The sequence below is a fragment of the Ambystoma mexicanum genome, chromosome 7p, assembly GCF_040938575.1.
Source record: "Ambystoma mexicanum isolate Mex_15411 chromosome 7p, UKY_AmexF1_1, whole genome shotgun sequence".
Lineage (NCBI taxonomy): Eukaryota > Metazoa > Chordata > Amphibia > Caudata > Ambystomatidae > Ambystoma > Ambystoma mexicanum.
Genome location: NC_090939.1, coordinates 747,093,603 through 747,107,708, shown reverse-complemented (window position 1 = coordinate 747,107,708; position 14,106 = coordinate 747,093,603). Strand labels below are relative to the sequence as shown.

Below are 14,106 nucleotides of genomic sequence, written 5' to 3'. Positions count from 1 at the left end.
ACCTCTGTGCTACTTTTTGCATTTACAATATAATGGGCCTCATTACAAGTGAGGCGGTAAGGGGTTAACAGCGCTGGGGAAGGTTCCGGTGCCGTTAACCCTGTACCGCCTCATTACGAGGTCCCCTCGCGGGACCCTCTCTGGACGTCTGGTCAGACCAGATGTCCTTTGCGAGCCCCACAAGGGGACCAGCATGCTAACAACGGGCCCGTCAAAGTCAGAATGGCCCGGAATTTCCCCATTCAGGGACCACGGACCCGGACCCGAGTTTGGAGGCAGCCATGACCTTATTAAGGGCATGGCTGCCGCCAAACTCATAATGAGGCCCAATATCCAGCTTATTGCTGGTCTGATAGCACAGTGAGTAGAGAGCTCGCATTGACATCTGTGCAGAGCCTGCTGACTCAGGTTTGAATCCCGATAGGGCCAAACCCAGCCTTTCATCCTTCCGAGGTCGATAAATGAGCACCAGACACCGTGGGTAATAATAAGCAGCACTCAGATACCTGAGCGTTCATAGTGCTATATAAATGCTACATTATTATTAGTATTTTGCATATTCACGCCAACATCCTTATATATACGTGTGTGTGTGTGTGTGTGTGTGTGTGTGTGTGTGTGTGTGTGTGTGTGTGTGTGTGTGTGTGTGTGTGTGTGTGTGTGTGTGTGTGTGTGTGTGTGTGTGTGTGTGTGTGTGTGTGTGTGTGTGTGTGTGTGTGTGTGTGTGTGTGTGTGTGTGTGTGTGTGTGTGTGTGTGTGTGTGTGTGTGTGTGTGTGTGTGTGTGTGTGTAAAAAATATCAAATTAAATATAAATTACTATTGTAGACAAAAATTGGATCTTGTTATATATGTAGATCCTCAAAGCTAAATCCCCTAATCTGTTTTAAATAATATATTACTCAGAAGAAAAGATTAAACAATATGTAAAAAAGAATTATATTGTGCTATTATAAAATTGTACCAGAAACCTATGGTGTCTATTAAGAAAAATATAAGTTCCTGACGTCTCACAGAGTAATTTAAAAAAAATGTTCATTGCAATCACAAGTTATGTTGCAAGTATATGGTTATCTAAGAAAACAGCATTTACATAAGCAGATGGACAAGGTATTTGAAAATTACTCAGGTTTTCCTGGTGAAATATATGGAAAACCCTTGCATGAAGAATCTTTATTTTGGAGGGCTAACACTCTGAGGCATTGAGGTGCCACACAAGCATGGAATTATACAATTGAGATGAAAAAGGAATCTGAAAATTAACTTAAATTCACACTTTTAGTCCCCTTAATGCAGAATCCTTTATTTTCTGTGCAATATTGTTTGGAAAAATTATGTTTGTTTTAAAGATTTAACCTCCTTTCTTATTACACTGCATGGAGTAGACAGATCTATGGAAGACTTTTATTTTATGGAAACAATGGTTTTCACAGGTCAGGAAGTGTATCTGCACCTGCACATCTGTGGGCTTATTCTATTAATTTCTGGTTTGTCTTTGAAAGGTCCAGGGCAAGTAGAGACATCAACTGGCCTCCTGCGTCACAGCCAGATGGGGTTTTCCTTTAAATCTGTCCACCTGCTCCCAAAATCCTTTGTAGGTAATCTGGTTCTGTCTTAGGTAATGCCTCTGCATTCAGTACCCTTGTAAAAGACCTTCTTAAGGAGATTTTCCATCAGCTAAATCCAGGTTGAGCTCCAATATGCTTTTCTCAAACAGGTTCTACTCCTTTTATGCTTTTCCACATCGCTCCCTTCTTCCTATGTGTATAAGTTTGAATATTCAGCAAACTCCACCCATGCAGCACCATTTGATGCACCAATATTGGATTGAACACAGCTTGTGATAGGTTCCCTTTACTTACACTCACTAGTGTCCTCCTCCTTGTTGCTATTTGCACATTAAATTATCTGCGCCATAAGGGCCTGGGTTAGCTATGTGGTAGACCTTCCCTTAGGAATGTGAAATCAAAATTGGACTGGAATCTTTCTTTCCCTTACAATTCCCAATATTGGACATGAGATATTAATATGATTTATATATTCAGCTTCGCAAGAATATTGTGAATACAAAGACATCCTTAATATTTTTCGTGGCTGTGCACATAGCCAAGTTATTACAATATGTACATTTCTTAATAGTACATACATTTTAATCTATTTTTTATAACCGCTTGTGTTGCTCTGTTGAATTCAGCTCTATTTTATTTTTCACATTGGGCAAAGGGTTCTAAAGTTACAGCCAAATAATTATTTCCCACGTGTCCTCTTTAAATGCAGTGTTTGGTGTGCAATGATAAAAGGCCATTTTAACACTACTTTAATGAAACAAATATATTCTTTACGGGGCCGTCTTGCTTTGCCAGTGTTGAAGGTCATGGCCTGTTTGAGGCATTTGCTCTTCACAGTGAACTTTACTGATCGCCCATATCCTGAACATATTGATCTTCTAAACATCTCAATGGAGTTGAATGGGATCTAACATAAAGCTTGCATCTAGTGTGCTTTCCTGGTAATATGGAACAAGGCTTTTGATCTTGGTACACACGCTGTGTCATTAGCCACTTTAATGCTGTAATCACAGTGATGGATAATGGGCCTGTTTTCAAGAAAACAGATACTTCCATAAACATATAGTGAAGGTGTACCACATTTCACAGCTTAGATTCAAGTACATACAACCTACATGAGACAAATTGTAACCCATGTAACAGAAATGTGCTATTACCTTGGCTTTATGTTTAGTAACACTCAAATAGCAAACTAGTCTGTTTGTGAATTTACTAAACCTCTCATGTAATTTACAGTTAACATTCTATCCATCATTTCCTTGCAGAATACTAAAATACAAGTTGCATCATAGTATCAAAGTGTTTTGCATTAGCACATTTTTTGTTTTCAGTAAATAAATATTGGTCTTGAAATGTTTAACATTAATTTCATGATATTTCAGTGTAAAGTTATTATTTAATGGTGAGCATTACGTTCAATCAGGTAATATTTGACTGCTGCTAGGTATGCTGCATGCATGTTACCAAGCATATCAATAATGAAGGACCGGAAAATAAAAAAGTGTTTGGCACAACCACCATTTCTACGTGGGTCCATATGGAGAAGGTGAGAAAGTGCAAATAACATTTCATGGGAAAGCAAGGGATAGGAACAGAAATGAAGCAGTAGTGAGGAAGAGAGTGGAAACATTAGAGGTGGCACAAGCATGCAGGATTGAGGGTTTCTCCTCATTCAATGAAATTATGTGTATGTGTCGGTCGTCTTCCAAACACAAGGCTGTGCTCCCACACGTTAATGTATTTTTGTATGGTGCTGCCTACTAACGTATTTTTCTGTGGTGCTGTCTCCAGCAACAAACATGTGAGCATATGTTGGTGAATACACCAGGTTAATGTATGCATTATCCTGTGAGGTAATGGAAACCCTAAAATTACATAGTTTGATTGTCAAGTTCAATTTCTGGATTAGGTTGTGTCCTGTGGTCCTAAACGGAGGGTTGATCGATACTCTGGCCAATGAGGATGCATCTAGTAGTGGGTGTTTCTGAGGACACTGGAGACGGTAAGTCGTGGCTTTCTAGGCCGTTTGAAGGGCTATGCCTCTTTCAGGGATGCCATTTCACCTAAATGCCCGGGGTAGTGGAAGAGGCATGAAGCACTGAATGTCATCATGGCTCCTTTGAACTGGATGTCATCACAGGAAGTGATGGCATGTGACCTTTGAACCTAACATTACCAGGGAGTAACTTCACTGACGGTAATGGCTATTTTAGTTACGGGTTATATATATCAACTAGGATTCTACCTTAAACTAGCAGGTTGCAGTCATGGGCCCTCATTAGGACCCTGGCGTTAAGGGGTTAACGGCACCGTAAAAGGTGTCAGCGCCGTTAAACCCTTAACGCCTTACTATGAGGTCCCTTTGCGGGACCCGACCTTAACGGCTGGTCTAGACCAGCCGTTAAAGTAGGTGCCCGCAAAAAGACTCTCGAGGTAAGTACGGTACCGCAATTTGCGGTACCCTACTAACCGCCTTCCCCATTCCCATTATGCCCTATGGGGCAAAAATGGGAATGGGGAAGGGCCATGGTGGCATGGGGAATTACCGCCCCACCAACCTTGGAATGGGGTGGTAATTCCCCATTCTGCCATGGCGGACTCCGGCATCGACCATGGTGCTAAAAGCACCATGGTTTTCCGCCGGAGTCCTAATGAGGGCCCATGGTATCTACTGGGTAAACAGTGCAGAATCTGCTTACACACACACAGATTGTAGGACATTCTGGGAGATATAAATGTGAATATGCTTGTTTATATTATTAATATATTTATGTTATACATCCAACTACTACTCAAGGCAGGAACGAGGATGAGCAGGGTGAATGCATGACAGTACTCTGATTTCTGACATGTATCATTGCAGGGCTGTCATTAGGAATTGTTTGGTCACAACATGGTCCTAAAGCCCCCAACAGCCAGGCACAGCCTGGATTGTGCACTGTTCTTCAGAACAGCGCTTGTTTACCTTTAAAAGGGGACTGGTAAAAATAAATCAGTGCCGCTCCAGTGATTTGTGAAATGTTTGTTTGCTTTACTCCCCTTGCACTTTTCTTGTGATCTCTGAACTCTGTGTTTCAAGACTGGTGAGTGGGTTGTCAAAGAGGAACGGGGGCAGCAGTTGATAGCCCGGGCTTTGCCACAATGTTGCCCTGGGTTTCATTCAAGCTTTACTCATTCACTGCTTCTCGAGATTCTGGGGCTCAAATAGAGGCGTATTTCAATAGCCCATTGTTTACATATGTTATGAGTTCTTATGTGAAATGGGTTTGTGGTGTCATTCTAGTTCTGGTTACAGCAAGAAAAAACTACCATGAATCAGTGGCACAAACGCAGATCTATTTATTGGCAGTCTATGGTATCCCAGCATGCACCACACATTTTCAGGTTTCCTTACAGTGCTAACACTACTGGATTATGTTGGCTGAATTTATTTTTGCATTTTTTCTTCTAAAAAAACTCCTATTTTGTTGTTATTGTAATGTTACATCATGTGTGAAGATTTTAGTCCATTGGTTCTTTCCTTGCTTCTTGTGATTTTTTTTTCAAGAGGGACATTTGAGGTCTTAATTCCTTGCATATTTTTCTTGCAGCCAGTGGGGGTTTAAAATGCGATATTCCCCATTTTTCTTTTTAAAGATATGCTCAAAACTGTGTTTTTATGTTGCTCTTTTTACCGTATTGCCACCTTAGGATGAAGAGGTCTGTGGTACTTTGAAAGCTAATGCATTTTACCATCTCAGCTTAATATTTGAAATTAGTCCAGTTCCACAGAATAAAAACAGTTGTGCAACGCCAAACTCATACATAGATACAAAAATCTAGGGCAGAATTGGTACTTCATCTGGATGAAGATCTCTCTGGGCCAATGCAGAGCCTCTACCCAATCACCATAGTCTAGCCATTTGCATATGTTCGCACACTACATAACCCCATGGACAAGAAGCAAGTTGGAGGACAATGAGCAGAAAATGTCTTGCCTCATTGTTGAGCTGTAGTGAAATGAAAGAGCAAAATCTGAACTGCACGTGGAATGGTACAGATGTCTCCTGCCATGAGTGTGGGGATGGCGATTATACACGAGCATAGGTGCCCGTCCAATTAGTCTAATAAAAGGCATTCAATCCGAGATTTTGTTTGATTTTAAAACTGGAGTAACTCTTTGTTAAACATTTCTTTGCTCCATTAAATAGTGGTTACCTTTTTTATCTTACAGTTGTTAAAAATAGCACATGTTCTTGTTAATTTAAGCTAAATGATGTGCTTTTTTGTCTGTTTAAGGAACTAGTGAAGCAGCAGGATGCATACCTGTGACTTGCAGGTTCACTGGGGTCTCAGCATCACTAACTCACTCAGACTGACTTAGTTAATACTTTATGGGAATTACTTTAGGACTTTATCCAGAGGTTGTATTCACCCATTGTATATTGTGATTGTATTGAAAGGTTCCTACTTTTGCATTTTACTCTGCCATTTTAAACAAGGTTTTACGGAACTTGCTTTGTTAAGTTGTTTTTGAATACTAGAAAAAATCCCGAGAAAAAATGTACCTTCTGCCCCCATCAAAATGGTAATTGCTGTGACTGTTTATCATGGGTTTGTCTTGCAGGACAAATGTGCCTTTGTGCTAATATTTAAACTTATTAACTCCCAGCTTTGTGTTGATGACACTGATAGAGCACATACATTGGGCCTCCATGACAAATAGAGAAGGCAGAGCTCTCAGGTTTCCTGAGGCCATGCATGCAAAGACCATCCAGTCCTGTTTTTCCCCCTGGATTCTGGCACTTGTAGTTTTTCCCCCATTTGAAATGAAGGAAAACTACAACTCCCAAAATGTCATGCCAAAGCAAGACTGGATGGCCTATGCAATGGAAACCTGCAGGTTTTGAGCAGGATATAAGCAGTGCAATATCTAAATGTAATTGGATGCTGATGCAGGCATCAGACTTGTTTATTGAGAACCATGGAGTCATGGTCCAAGCCACCGGATAAGGATTCATGTAAATAATGAAGCCTTACAAAGTGAGGGAGAGGTCATGATCATGGGATAATGACCCACCCCCAAGTCTTTCCTGGATGAAAAACCGAGTGATAGAACTTGGGTAATCGTCATTATATGTTATGTTACTTGGCATTTATATAGCGCCTTATGTATTATTGGTATGACCTCAAAGCGCTGGTAGGTTGAACGCCCTCGGGAACCGCAGTTCAGTCAGTAGAGAGAGAGAATGTGGTATGGTGCGTGGGCGCACCGTATATGTGTGCAGCTGGTGTGGTTGTTGCATGAAAGCTGCTTCTTAGCGGTAGGTGTGGTGCTGAGGAAATCAATTGGATGTGTTCAGTCTCGAGGGTGGACACCCAGACTGAGTTCTGGCTGCATTAGGCCTGAGGAGACGTTTAAGCTAGCCGGAATGTGCTCAGCTAGCTGTGTTTTATTAGGATGATGAGTTATGAGAACAGCAAGGCCGAATGTGTCATAGCATAGCTGTGTTCTAGTTGTCTGATGGTGTGTAGGAGAGAGTAAGCGTAGTAGTGTGATATGGTGGTTATCAGTAAAGCGCCTCCGAACAAACACAAGAGCAGGACAGGGGGCGTACATAGCGGCATACATATATAAAGCGACAGGATGGATGGGGTAAACATGTGATACAGATAACATGGGGATACAGGTACATAGCATATTCATAGGATAAATAGGAGATACAGAGATATACAGATATATATCCACTCCATCCACTAAACTTTAGCACAGTGATGATATTAGGGACACTTTCTAAATGTAACTATACTACAGTGACGCTATTAGGCGCACTTTCTGAATTCAACTATACCACAGTGACGCTATTAGGCACACTTTCTAAATTCAACTATACCACAGTGACGCTATTAGGCACACTTTCTAAATTCAACTATACCACAGTGACGCTATTAGGCACACTTTCTAAGTTCAAACTCTGGCACAGTGACGCTATTAGGCATAACTTGTAAGTTCAAACTTTGGCACAGTGACGCTCTTAGGCACACTTTCTAAATTCAACTATACCACAGTGACACTATTAGGCACTTTCTAGATTCAACTTTAGCACAGTGATGCTATTAGAGTACGAGTAATCGTTTGACTTTAATATGTGGGTGTACGATGTAACACAGTAAAACCTTTTAGATTGTTAAGTAATGGTCTTAAAGTGAAGCTAATTCAAAGTAGATAAAAATGATAATTAAGCAAAATTAAACTGTAGCCTATTATCAAACGCATTCGAGATTTAGAATCTCTCATCAAAGCCCAGCCTGCTGGGGGGTGCAATGCAACAGGACCTCAGAATAACTGTTGCACCCATCCCCCCAGCTGAGATGAAGCTAATGCCATCTAAGGGGAATAGAATATCAACGTGTACAAATATCCCAGACAGACTGTATCCATAAGGGAACCTACTCTCTGCAGATGATAAGGGAAAAGTGGATCACACAAAGCAAAAAACAAATCTTACCGGTCAAAGGCTAAGACTGTGCTCAGAGCCAGAAGGAGGTAGAGCAGGGACTGAGCAGGATATGCCAAGGTCTTGTAAAACAGCAGCAGGTTTGGGAGGGTGGACAGCGCACTTCCAGCCAACACATATATCACAATGATATTCCACACGGCATAACCAGCAAGGAAGCCATTCGAGAAGAGGCCAATTACCCAATAACCCCGATGATCATGGGGAGTAATAGGGAGATTGGATCAAATCCATGTTTGGATTAAATCCACGTTATGGGTCAAATCCAGGATTATCATGTTTTTAATCGTAATAGTTGCTTTTATTTTCACAAAATATACGTGATCATGGCCCCAAACAAGGTCACTAAGGTTATCAACACATCGGGTTGTGCAGCTGAAAAATAAAGTGAATGGATTAACACTGCTGCACACTCAGAATGTTTGGAGCAAGGTCTATATCAAACATTGTGAAAATGAATTCCACGCACTGTGATTGGCTGAGAGGGAATCCATGTACGAATATGAGAGAATACCTGCACTAAGAGGGAAATACATCTATTGGCAGTTTAGTGTACTGCACCATCATCTTTCCTCTGATGCTGTTTCTTCCCACTATAATATTGCTGCCCTGCTCTGTTACACTGCTATTGCTTTCTCGGCCTGGTTCCCCAACACACTCCTTTCTCTCCCTATTCTCGCCTCTTCCTGTCCCAGAATCTCTTGATGATGGAAGAGGCCAGTAAAGAGCATGCAGGAAAAAAGAACACTCGGTATATGGGACAAGGTCTTGGCTAATTTATTAAAACAAGATAGATAGTAATATGTATTTGCGATATAATTGGATCTTGTGACCAGGCATGTTGTTTTATTGACAGAATGACTGTGACAACACGCGTACGGAGCATGGCAACTATTGGGTGAGCACACGTACCATCTAAATCTACAAAGGGGTCCCCTGAGTTTCTCCCACAGTGTGGCACGCCTACAAGTGCACCCAGACTCCCCCTTTGAATCCTTTTACATGGATACCTAGCCAAAGATCGTTTCAAGAAAAACATTGGAGCGATCAGATAAATGAATGCCATCAAAATTTAAAAAACGCTCTGTGTCGTCAAGGGCAACAGCCCATGTCTGGCGTTCCGCAAATGAGAGCTACGGGTACATTTTGAGAAGTCCTTGTTCCATTCTCTGACTGATGCCTTCAGGGCTCGTGCTCGGACTCCCCTTGCACAGGCTCCATGCAGAATCATGACCGAACCAAACAAAGTGATGACTGGCAAACAAGACATCAGCCACCGCAAGGTGCTCAATCAGCCTCTCGCGCTCCCGGCCTCCACATTAGCACCATATCTTTGTCTCCTATACAAACTTCAGAGCTTTCTGCTTCAGGGTAAAGGTGAGCACGCAAAGCATCTCAAACATTTCTCCACAAATGACATGATTGCATGCCGCTGCCTCCATATTGAATACAACTGATCTTCTCATTCCTTCAAACAAACAATGTGAATTAGGAAACCTTATATTTAGAATCTAACATACCCAGCAGCCTAAGTACCAGGTATCACACATATATCAGTTAAACAAAACGTTTTTTTTTTTATCATGCCTGCACATGTTTCGGTCCTATAGGCGTATAACTGCTGGGCCTTCTTCAGGGGAACGCTTGATTTTTGTATCTCGATCTGAACTGTGGGTCTTCATTTGTACACTCCTGGATATTCAACAGCTTCCTTCTCCTACCATTATAACGCAAGACAGGCCATCTCAAAGACAATTTTCTTAAATCCTTATCCTCATTGATATTTTTTTGTGGCACTAGGACTTGTGAAGAACACTGTTTCCTTGTCTTTAAGTATTGGAAAACTCAAGGCGTTTACGTAATTTAGCTCCATGTTTTGCCGCTAAATAATGAACACATTGTGACGCCGCTCTGTGGCATTCTGAGCCTTGGCTATAAGAATAGCCACGATTTTTGAAAAGTGGCATTTGTATCAACAAAATAAAGCAACCACTGTTTTCCCTTAAAATACATCAGTGCTTGGCTCACGTTATGTTTCAAATCCATGCGTATCATGTTTTGAATCGTAATAGTCGCTTTTACTTTCACAACAAAAAGAAATGTTTTGATTGAACATCACCCCTGATGACATTTCCTTACCCAAAGCACCAAAGCCATGCCCTTCCCATTGAATTCTGATTTTTCTGTTATTGATCCAATTTGATTTTGTGCAGCAGCAAATGTGTATTATGCGAAATGATTACATCGGACAATCCCTCAAGAGTTCATAGAAGCATCGCCACATTTTTAGCAAACACTGTTTGATATTTATAAGGGCAGACAATCCAGTTGCATTAAGCTTATCACATTTTGTTACGGTTTACAGATCTTTCAGACGCTTAGTGCACCCTCACAGTGACCATATATAGATGTATTCGTTCATTTACCCATTTAAAGCTGGCCAATATCCGTTTGGTCCAGTCAACAGAGCCATGTGTATTTGTATTTTGTATTTTATTTATTTATAAAGCGCAAAAAAAAACAGTCCCTGGGGCAACCGGGCGCATACTCTTAAACATGTTACAATAAACAGTAGTTACACAGTAAGTTACAAAATATACAGCATATATACATATACCGAGGGGTACCATTAATAGAATATAATACAAGTACAGAGCAGATGTATATACATGTCCTGTACCACACGGGGAGACTGGACTGAGTAGGGGTCTCATGGATCTTGGGAGAACAGCCAAGTTTTAGCATTGTTTTTGAAGGAGTGGAACGATGGTTCAGTTCTAATAGGCTTGGGCAGAGTGTTCCAATGTTTGGAAGCTAGGACAGGGAAGCTCACCCCACCTGCTTTTTGGAGTTTGCATCTCGGCACGGTGAGGCTGTGAGTTTGGGCTGCTCTAATGGGTTGAGGGGATGTGTGGAGTTGAAGCGAGCGGACAAGTAAGGTGGGGCGTTGTTGCTCAGGCATTTGTGAGTCAGTGCTAGGGTTTTCAGGGCAATTCTTTGTTTTACCGGGAGCCAACATAAGTCCGATCTGACGGAAGAGATGTGGGAACATCTTGGGATGTTTAAGGCTGCCCTTAAGGAATTATTTTGTACAGTTTGCAATTTATTAAGGTTAGACTGACTAGTTCCAAGGTAGAGGGCACTGCAGTAGTCGATTTTGGCCATGACAAGTGTTCTGGCAAGGGTAATGCAGTTGGTAGAGTTTAGGAAGGGTCTACAGGCGGTGATAAGTTTGCAAGTATAGGCCGAAGCTGACCTAACTGCATTTGTTTGTCTGTTCAGGGAGAGCGTGGTGTCGAGATGAACGCCTAGAGTCTTGGTGTCTTTGGAGACTTTAATATCATTGCCGTCAATAATGAAGGACTTGTAAGTTTGATCTAATTTGTTGAGCAGATGATTGGATCCTAGAAGTAGGAGCTCAGTCTTATCATCGTTAAGGCAAAGTTCGTGATGTGCCATCCAGGCCTGGATGACCAAGTAAACATCGTTAAGGGCTTTGGTGTCAGCTGTGTAGTCTCCCGTAATGGGGATGAGTATCTGGGTATCATCCGCGTAGTTGGTGTAGGAGACACCCAGATAGTCAAGCACATCAAAGAGGGGCTTAGTGAATACGTTATTCAACGTAGGGGATACACACGACCCTTGAGGAATGCCACAATGAATGGGGGAGGGGTCCGCTGAGGCCATGGGTGAGAAGAACCTCATAGATCTGGTGCTCAGGAATGAATGGATCCAGGCATTTGCAGAGTCAGAGAAGTGGGCTGCAGATTTGAGATGCTGGCAGAGCATTTGGTGGTTGACCAAATCAAAAGCCGCAGAGAGGTCGAGGAGAAGGAGAAGAGCTAACTTCCCCTTGTCCTTTAGAGTCTCAATCTGAGTTTTCAGGTCAATCAGAGCTGATTCCGTACCATGTTTAGGGCGGAACCCTGATTGTCTTAAGCCCAGAAGATTGTTTAGTTCGAGGTAATCCTGAATCTGCAGGTAAGCTGCGCGGTCCAGGATCTTGAGCAGGAATGGAACTGTAGTGATTGGTCTGAAGTTAGTTGGGATATTAGGGTCAAGGGAGGGTTTTTTGAAGAGTGGGATAACCCATGCATCCTTTAGGTTGTCAGGGACAATACCCGTCTTGAAAGAAGCATTTATGAATGCTGTGATGAACGGGGCTAACTCATGCGATGCTTCCTTGATATGTGGGGTCCCACAAGGCTCCCCCCCACCACCATTACTTCTTAATGTGTACCTTAAGATCTTGGTCTGATAAGCTGTCCGAGCGAGACCTTCTCGAAATTCCTCCGAGAATGAGGGAATGTCAAATGCCTCAACAGGGTTCAAGACAGAGTAAGTACCATATGGCAACTTGGTGGGTCCCCTGCTCCAGTTCAGCTGGACATCCGCCCTGGTAACCCCACTAGACCCTGTTGCCAAAGTCAAAACCCTTTATATCCTGTAATGGCACTGGCCTCTCCATCGTGCTGCAAACGTGCCGCAAATGAGCGAACCATCCAGCAAATTTCCCTACCAACACGAAGGAAATCCTTTCATTCCCAGAACTCATCCACAGGGTGGAAATAGTCAATGCCACAGTTCTCTCAAAAGTGCATAGTCCACCCGGAGATGAAAATACAAAAGCTCCAACTCATACAAAATAGAGAGCGGCCCGTCTAATCATCATTCTCAACAAGTTAGACCATACCGCCAAGTCGCTCCACTCACTATACTGGCATCCAGGCGAGCAACCCATAAACATCCACTTTTATGCCTCACTGACGAGCCTTCTAGTCAATAGACATTAAATACACCGCAAACAATTGACCATGACACCCCCGCATGGATTCCTCACAGAATCTTTTACAGCCTTTTCGCAGCCACAGATTCAAAGGATTCCGTACCCAGAGTTCCCAGAGTTTTCCCTCTGAATTTCACTGTTTTAAGTCTACGTTGCTCTGTGCGGATGACAGTTTCAGGTCCACTAGCCTAACGTTGAGTCAATTTAGTTAAGCATTTAGACTACGTTACCTGTTCTTCAAGCTTGGGGCATTCTGGAACAAAAAAAAGGGAGGGGGCACTGTTCTAATGGTGCTGTTGTACAGGAAAGCTGAAGATGAAAAGGGGGCAGTGTTATTCATTTCTACTTTTCAGTTTCAACTTCTGAAGAGTTGCCATCAACAACTCAATTACACCCCTCCTGAGGTGCTTTGTCCTGGGCGGGCAGCGGAATATGAGAACGCGCGCATCAGCCGTCTCTGCCTCCATATTTTCTTTCCCAGTTAGGAAGGGCATGGTAGAATGCCCAGCAGAGTCCTTCATTCACCACAGGGGAGGCCATATAGCAGCAAGGCGTGGATAGGGAGGTCAATACTAATATTCAAAGCATATAGTGCAGCTCCGCACATCACTAGGTCACTAAAAGGTTTCCCGAATTTCTTCCCGCCTTCTTCTCGTGTGATAACTGCAACAATGGCCCTTGATGGCTTGCCCCATGTGGTCGGCATGAAAGACTCATCTGAGGTGGGGGAGGGGAGCACCTTGATTATCTTAGGGGGGGGGAGGTGTCGTCCGAAATAATTGGGTCTGTCAATCACGGCTCCGGAAAAACTACTTGAAATGCTATTAACAGGAGCCGCTTAACTGAGGTGGCATAATGGCGCGTGCCCCCCTCGCCGCGGAAGGGCGCGCAGCATGAAGGGCACGCGCATGAATATTAAATGATTTGATTATGAAGGCAGTTGCGGGAAAAGCTTCTTAATGAATCCCCCGTGACTGACCTCATACTGCTCCGCCACCTTTCCGATTCACAGGGCCGAACCCTGACGAGTAATGACATCCTTCCCCCCAGGCCGACGCGCGCGGGGGGGGTCCCAGAAAGACCCCTTTCTGCTGCGCCGGGGACCTGTTTGTGTTCACGACAATGGGTTATGCAGACGTGAATGCTGCCAAACTCCAGAAGATGTGTTTGGGGTTATTGTGCCGGTGTGTTGGTTTGCGCGTGCGCAGGACAGCCACTTCACTTTCAGTCGTGAAACAGGTTGGACGCCTTGTCTTA

The 14,106-nt window shown here is 42.9% G+C and overlaps 1 protein-coding gene and 1 long non-coding RNA gene across 2 annotated transcripts in view; one reads left to right on the top strand and one right to left on the bottom strand.

The window, feature by feature from the left end:
* LOC138526296 (uncharacterized) overlaps positions 1-13,990 on the bottom strand; it is a 317,289-nt gene extending 303,299 nt beyond the window's left edge. The window contains exon 1 of the long non-coding RNA XR_011283539.1: positions 13,829-13,990. This is a non-coding gene — a long non-coding RNA (uncharacterized lncRNA). The remainder of the gene's footprint in view (positions 1-13,828) is intronic.
* The window catches only part of SH3RF3 (SH3 domain containing ring finger 3), a 1,766,125-nt gene that overhangs the window by 1,553,795 nt on the left and 198,224 nt on the right, over positions 1-14,106 (top strand). The window lies entirely within an intron of this gene.